The sequence below is a fragment of the Dipodomys ordii genome, unplaced genomic scaffold, assembly GCF_000151885.1.
Source record: "Dipodomys ordii isolate 6190 unplaced genomic scaffold, Dord_2.0 Scaffold87, whole genome shotgun sequence".
Lineage (NCBI taxonomy): Eukaryota > Metazoa > Chordata > Mammalia > Rodentia > Heteromyidae > Dipodomys > Dipodomys ordii.
This window is the reverse complement of record NW_012267303.1, coordinates 3,963,806-3,971,976: the sequence shown is the minus strand read 5'-3', so window position 1 is coordinate 3,971,976 and position 8,171 is coordinate 3,963,806. Positions and strand designations below refer to the sequence as shown.

Here is an 8,171-nt window from a genome sequence, read left to right as displayed (position 1 = left end):
CCATGGAACCTGAGGAAGGCCTGTGGACATGCCTAGACTGCCCTCTGGTGGGAAGCAGCAGTCACTGCACCATGGAACCTGAGGAAGGCCTGTGGGCATGCCTAGACTGCCCTCTGGTGGGAAGCAGAGCTCACTGCACCATGGAACCTGAGGCAAGGCCTGTGGGCATGCCTAGACTGCCCTCTGGTGGGAAGCAGTGCTCACTGCACCATGGGACCTGAGGAGAGGCAGGCAGTGTGCATGTCTAGAGCGCCCCTGGTGGGAATTAGTGCTCACTGCACTCTGCGGGCTGTGGAGAGTATGGTGTGCATGTGCCTAGCAACCCTCTGGCGGGAAGCAGCACTCACGGCACCCTGGGTCCTGAGGAGGGGAGGATTGTGCATGCACACAGTGTCCTCTGGTGGCAATCAGCACTCACTGCACCCTGGGTTCTGAGGAGGGCGATGTGTCAGACCTACCCTAGGGAAATAACACATAAATGTTCCACTCTTTCCACACACTCTCCAGACCATGGGTGCCTCCCCCAAGTTCACCCAACAAGGTTTTATGGAAAGCAGGGCCCTTCACAGGCCATAGCCATGGCCAGGTGGTCACTTGTGTCTGTCTGGCATCCACGGCCTCAGCATTCCACCTCCTGAGACCAGTGGGGAAATTAGGACAAGAAACAGATACAACTTTCTGAAGCTGGTGAGCCTCTACCCTGCTGATGCTGGATCGCAGGATCCCAGTGCTTAGGTCATCTGTACTTTGGAACAGCCAAGACGTCCCTTGTAAACTCAGTAGGGAAAGTGACTCAGGAAGGTTCATGAAGATGCTGTTCCAGCTGGTCATGACATCTTGCCTGTGTCCAACGAGCCCAGGCTGGTCCTTTAAAGGGGGGAGGGTGGAACAGGCTCTGTATCCACGCCCTTCTTCTCAGAGAGGCCTGAGGCAAAACCACAAAGGGGAAAAGGATGAAAGAGACTGGGTGTCAGGATGCTAAGGTTAGAGACCCCTCCCCACGGGGCTGAGGACTGACGAGGGGCCCTGCTCCATCAACATGAGGGCCTCTGACCAGTGTGGAGTGACCTTCTCAGGAGGCCCAGGCCCAGCAACAGTCAGAAACAGGGGCTTTCATCTACTTTTCTCAATGTGCACATAAAGCAGGCTGCCAAGTCGGAGCTCTAGAAGTTTCAGGACAGCCTGCTCCTGCACAGAATGGGAGAGAGCCATTGCCCTCTGAGTCCTCAGCAGCCCACGCCTGCTGGCCTCCAGGAGGACAGGCTGGCCTCACACAGCCTCCTCATAGGCCATACAAGTCAAGATGTGGCAGACAGACCCTTACGCCACCCTTCTGAGCGCCCTCTTGGAGGGAGAAGGCAGGCCTACCGCAGCCAGCATTCATTCATTATCTGTTCCACATGTTGATGTAGACCATTGCTGAGCCCACTGAGTAAACCACAGGCCTTTTGCATTTTCAGTGATAAGCCACTTGGAATAGAGCCCAAAGGAGCAGTCATGGTGTTACAGTGCTGTATTTCCAGTACTGTCTCCTGCAGAGGCAAAAGGACTGCAAGGTCTAGTCCACTCTGGGCTAAGTAGTGAGTTAGAAGTTGACCGGTCAACTTGACAAGATGGCTTCAGTTATGTAAAAAATGTTTGTAGCTCGGTGGCTGAGCACTTTGTCTAGCACATGTGATGCCATGGATACCACAGTAGGCAGGAAGGCAGATAGATGATACACACGTACATTCCCTCTGACGGGAATCAGCGTTCACTGCGCCCTGGGTCCTGAGGAGAGGAGGACCAGTGAGCACACCTTGAGCGCCCTCTGGCAGCAAACAGAGCTCACTTCACCCCAGATCTTGAGGACGGTGCACACACCTGAAGTGCCATCTAGTGGTAATCAGTGGTCACTGCCACCCTGGTCCTACAGAGGAGGATGGTGTGCACATGCCTAGCATGCCCTCTGGTGGGTCCACAGGTCCTGAGGAAGACAGTGTGAGATGCCTAGAGCACCCTCTGGTGGAAACCAGTACTCACTGCACCTGGTCTTGAGAGGACAGGTGAGCACGCCTGGAGCGCCATCTGATGGAAAGCAGTGCTCACTGCACTCTGGGTCCTGAGGAAGACGGTGCCCATGCCTGGAGCGCCCCCTGGCAGGAATCACCACTCACTGCACCCCGGTCCTGAGGACGATGCAGACCTAGACAGCCCTCTGGTGGGAATCACTGTTCACAGCACCTCCGGTCCTGAGGAGGACGGTTTACACACCTAGAGCGCCCTCTGGTGGAAATCACTGCTCACTGCACCCCGGGTCATGAGAAGAGCACGGTGCACACGCACCTGATTGACGTAACTATAACCCCTCTGTGTATCAACTCTGCAATAACTATTTTTAAAGAGCTGAAATGATATTTAAAATTGTCATCCACACAATATGCATCGCATAAAGACTTTTACCATCTTCAAGATTCTGACATTGAAGCAAGTTTTGTTTTCCTCATTTTAACAGATGCAGAAAGTGAAGTTTTGAGAGACTACACAGTTAAGATCACAAAGAGAAAGAGAAACTAAGAACTGCATGCTGCTCTTCTGGCTTTGCTTCTGACTTCTCCACATCCAAGTGCCTTGACACAGTTAAGTAGAGTAAGACGGGGTTGTAACAAAGAAAGAGAAGACATTGGCATCAGAAAACGATTTCACTATTTATCTCAGGAGTTATTTATTTGAACCTCTTGACAGCTACCAGCAAATGCCTCAGCATGAGAAGTGACAACCACAGTACCTTGGGGGATCCCCTGACAGATTTCATCCTTCTGGGTGTTTCTGGCCGACCATGGCTGGAGCTCCCTCTATTGTGGTCCTCCTGGTATCCTGCGTTCTGGCAATGTTGGGAAATATTTCCATCATGCTGGTGTCCCGCCTGGATCCCCAACTCCACCGCCCCATGTACATCTTCCTCAGCCACCTGTCCTTCCTGGACCTCTGCTATACCACCACCATGGTCTCCGAGATACTGTTCAACATGGGCAGCTCCAAGAAGACCATCAGCTACAGAGACTGCACAGTGCAGTATTCAATTTCCCACTGGTTGTGGTACACTGAATGCATTGTCTTGGTTGCTATGGTCCTGGATTGCTATGTGGCCCTCTGTGAGCCCCTCCAGTATGACATTATCATGCACCACTCTCTGCCAGCAGCTGGTGGCTGTGGCCTGGCTCAGTGGCTTTGGCAACTCTCTTGTTCAAGTGGTTCAGAATGTACAATTGTCTTTCTGTGGGCAGAAGATGATAAACAACTTTTGTGAGGTGCCAGCCATGATCAAGTTGTCCTGAGCTGACAGGACTGTGAATGATACAACATTAGTGGTGCTGGTGGCCTTCTTTGTGCTTGTCCCCCTAGCTCTCATCCTTCTCTTCTATGGCTTCATTGCCCGAACTGTGCTCAGGAGCCAGTCCTCCAAGGGAAGGCACAAGGCCTTTGGGATTTGTTCTTCCCACCAAGTGGTGGTCTCTATCTTCTATGTATCTGCCATTTATATGTACCTACAGCCCCCCTCCAGATACCCCCAGGAGCAGGACAAGTTTATCTCTCTCTTCTATTCCAGTCACCCTACCCTGAATCCCTTTATGTACACCCTGAGCAATAAGGATGTAAGGGAGCTCTCAGAAGAGTCCTGGCAAGGATCTAGAGGTTCTTCAGGTAGTGAAGATCAGAGGATGTGGCAATCGCCATCTATTCAAGAACATTGGGCAAGTGTATTATTTGCTCAGAGAAGCTTACACTTACAGAATTAGTAGCTAAGCAGAAAGTATTATGAGATTTGAGAACTTCAAAAATCCTCTATCCTGGGGCTGGGAAGCTGGCTCAGTGGTAGAGTGCTTTCCTTGCATGCATGAGGCCCTGGGTTTGATTCCTCAGCACCACATAAGCAGAAAAAGCTGGAAGTGGTGTTATGGCTCAAGTGGTAGAGCACTAGCCTTGACCTGAAGAGCCGAGGGACAGTGCGCAAGCCCAGAGCTCAGCCCCATGACTGACAAAAAAAAAATCCTCTATCCCAAACATTTGACCTCCTCATGTAATCTCAGTGCCTGAGATCTGCAAGTTGATTCTGAATATGTAATTCTAATAGGCCAAACATTTTATAGATCGAAGTCACTCTATTTATTGAATTATTTCATTTCTAATTTTCTTGATCGTTTTTCTTTTTCCTATTTTTTCTTCTACTACCCTCCAAATTTGTCTTTTAAGCTGCTTTCTTCCTTTTCCATTACTCCTACATTTGTGTAATTTGAAACTGAAACAGTCTTACACATTTTCTCCATAGATTTAAACTCTCCCTGAGTTTAATATATTTTCAGAATATTATGAAAAATAAATGGATTCCTTTCCTCTTTTGTGACCAGATGACTTTTTTGTCTGCTGTAATTCAAGTTTCCTCCTACAGAAGCTTTTCTTTCCATTGACTGGGGACTATTTAGTGTAACTGTACCTATCTACGTTCTCCTCTAAACAAATATACCTATTACAGAATTCAACATAGAAATTAGGTACAGTAAGGAATAGCAACAACTACTAACACGTTTTAAAAGACAACCACAATAACATGCCATCATAAGTTATTTAAAATTTATGAATTGCATGTTTCTAGAATATTCTATGTATTATATCTTCACTGCAATAGACCGCAGAGAAAAAACTGTGAAAAATTAACTGTGGATAAGAGGAAAATTGAACATGAGTAAATTATAGATATCAGTAAAGAGAAAGAACATAAAAATAAGTGACAATTGTAGAAATAAAAAGGGCAACAACTGAAATGCTAACAAACACTGCAGAAATTCAAAGGCATATTTCAGCAAACTATAGAAACAACCAATAAACAAACAGGAATCACAAAGTTGAAGAACAGACAAAAGTATTTCAGAACAGTAATCAGTTGAATGACCTGTAGGACACCATCAACCAGGGCAACATAGCAATGCAGGAACACTGGGAGAAGAGAGGGAAAGGGTCAAGAAACAGTAAAGGAAGTAATGGCATGAAAATTTCTGAGCTAATGAAGGACAATAAAAGAAGCATGCAAGAAAGTCAACCTATAAACAGAGAAGATACAAGCTACACCAAGCACGAGAAAATCACACCAAAAAAACAAAAGATTGGAAGAGCAAGAGCAAAGGGACTACCTGCTATCAATCTTGAGAAAGGCTGTAAGCAGACTTCATATCATAAACTTTCTTTGCTATCATGAAAAAAAGAAGTGTCGGGCTGGGTGCAGGTGGCTCGCGCCTGTCATCCTAGCTACTCAGGAGGCTGAGATCTGAGGATCACAGTTCAAAGCCAGCCCAGGCAGGAAAAGTCCATGAGACTCTTATATCTAATAAACCACCAGAAAACCAGAAGTGGTGCTATTGCCCAAGTGGTAGAGTGCTCGCCTTGAGCTAAAGAGCGGAGGGAAAGTGCCCAGGCCCAGAGTTCAAGAGCCATGACTGGCAAAAAATAAAAGTGTTGGCACATTAAGGATGCCAGAGCCTCACGCCTGTAATCCTAGCAACTCAGGAAATCTGAGGATCACAGTTCAAAGCCAACCTAGACACAAAAGTTCCTGAGAATCTTATCATCAATTGACCTCCAAGCCAGAAGTACATATGTGGCTCAATTGCTATAGCACTATCCTTAAGCAAAAAAGCTCAGGATAACATCCAGGCCCTGAGTTCAAGTCCCAATATGGGCACAAAAAAAAGTGTTAGGGGGGGAGGTGGGAGGATATGGGGAATGGGTCGGGGGGGGGAGGAGAGATGGGAAGGGTTAGGAAGGGGAAACAAAGGAGGAGGCAACAATGCTTGATAAGAAATGTACTCATTATCTTGCCCATGTAATTCTAACTCCTCTGTACGGTACTTTCATAATAAAAAAAAAAGTGTTGGCACAAATATGGGAAACTGAGAAGCCTTATGCACTTAAGATAGGGATGTGACCACATATAGTGCTATGACTAATGATATAGATAGATAAAGGCAGATGACCAGGCAGGCAGGCAGACAGGCAGACAGATGGATGGACGGACAGACGGACGGACAGACAGACAGACAGACAGACAGAGACAAACAGATATTCTACTCCTGTGTATGCCCTGAAAAGAACTGAAGGCATTCTGGGCACTGGTGGCTCAAGCCTATAATCCTAGCAACTCGGGAGGCTGAGATCTGAGGATTGTGGTTCAAAGGCAGTCATGAGACTCTTAACCCTAATTAACCACCAGAAAACCAGAAGTGATGCTGTGGTTCAAAGTGGTAGACGCTCGCCTTGTGTGAAAAGATGAGACAACTCTCACAGGCCTAAATGCAGGCCCCCACACTGACAAAGCAGAAAAGGGAACTGAAGGCAGTTCAGATATAGATCTATAGACAGATATATAAAAATATACACATACATACATACGTATGTATATATATATATATATATATATATATACACACACATATATATTATTTTTTGCCAGTCCTAGGGCTTGAACTCAGGGCCTGGGCACTGTCCCTGAGCTTCTTTTGCTCAAGACTAGTATTCTACCACTTGCGTCATGGTGCCACTTCTGGCTTTTTCTGTGTATATAGGAATGAGGAATCAAACCCAGGGTTTCATGCATACTAGGCACGCACTCTACCACTAAGCCACATTTCCAGCCCCAAAACATCTTTTAATGCTGGTCCTGGGGCTTGAACTCAGGCCTGGGCACTCTCCCTGGGCTGTTTTTGTTCAAGGCTAGTGCTCTACCACTTGAGCCACAGCTCTACTTCTAGGATTTTTGTGTGTGTGTGATCATTGGAGATAAAGAGCCTCAAGGGCTTTCCTACCTGAAGTGGGTTTGAACTGCAATCCTCATATCTTGGCCTCTTGAACAGCTAGGGTTACAGACATAAGACACTGGCATCTGGAAAAAAAAACATTTCCACACATCCCCTCCATCCTAACCTCCATGCCCTATGCAAGACCTGGGTTAGGGTCTATGTTCTCCAAAGCAAGATTTGTCGAGGTCGCTTCCCTGCCCGCCTGCTGCCCTGCCTGCCTAGCTAGGAGTGAGTTCTAATGCAGGGCCTGGTGCGGGCCAGTCAGCAAGCTCTTCTGCCGCTAGAACTGGCGAAGTGATTGGGAGAAGCAGGCTGGGAACTTCCGCAGACCTGCTAGGGACCGTCACTTGGAGTATTGCATGCCACTCACCTGCATCCCAGATTCTCTATGAATGCCACCGTCAGGTTTGGCAGATCCCAGCAGAGATGGGGATGGGGATAGGGGGTGCGGGGAGGACACACTTTTCTCTTTTTTCACGTGGGGCTCTCTTGAACCTTTACAGCAATCCAGTTGAACAGAGACCCCAAAATACTCAGACAAGACAGCCTACTTGACTTTGACAAAGGAATAAAAGCGACTGAACTAAGTATTCAACAATAACTAACCATTCAACAAATGATATTAGGAACAACTGAACAACTGGCTCAATCTAAATGTCTTACCTTCCACAAAAAGAAAACCCTAGACTATGTAAAGTGTCCCATATAAGAAAAAAGTCAGGGCTGGGAAAGTGGCTCAGTGGTAGAGTGCTTGCCTTGCGTGCATGAGGCCCTGGGTTTGATTCCTCAGCACCACATAAACAAGAAAAAAGCCAGAAAAGTGGCGCTGTGGCTCAAGTGGTAGAGCGCAAGCCTTGAGCTGAAGAGCTGAGGGACAGCGCCCAGGCCCAGAGTTCAGGCCCACAACTGACAAAAAAAAAGAAAGAACAAAAAAAAACGAAAGAAAGAAAGAAAGAGAATTCAACATACAAAGGGTGACCAATAATTTGAGCGTCAGATTATGTTTCAAAGCCAACCTACGAAAACAGTGAGAGCCCCTTACCCACACTTGACCAGGAGGGGGGTGCAAGCCTGTCGTCCCCCAAGAAGCAGACCAGGACAGTGGGCTGGGCCTGTCATCCTGCTATGCTATGGAAGAAGCAGAGACAGGCCGGCGGGCTGGGCGGGCAGCCGGGATGGGACTGCAGACGAGTGTCCAGGGCAGGCGTGTGTCCAGGCCGTGTCCTGCTTTTCTCGGGGGCTGGGCATGGGGGCTGCGGAGGGCTCACAGGAGGTCGGCCCAGCGCGGGCTCGCGGCCGGGCGGTGTGGACCTGCGCTGCACCTGCCGGCGCTGGCGGGGG

At 48.0% G+C, this 8,171-nt stretch overlaps 1 pseudogene; it reads left to right on the top strand.

The window, feature by feature from the left end:
• The first annotated feature begins 2,487 nt into the window (after nt 1–2,487).
• LOC105992759 lies at nt 2,488–3,837 on the top strand (annotated as a pseudogene).
• Nucleotides 3,838–8,171: the final 4,334 nt, after the last annotated feature.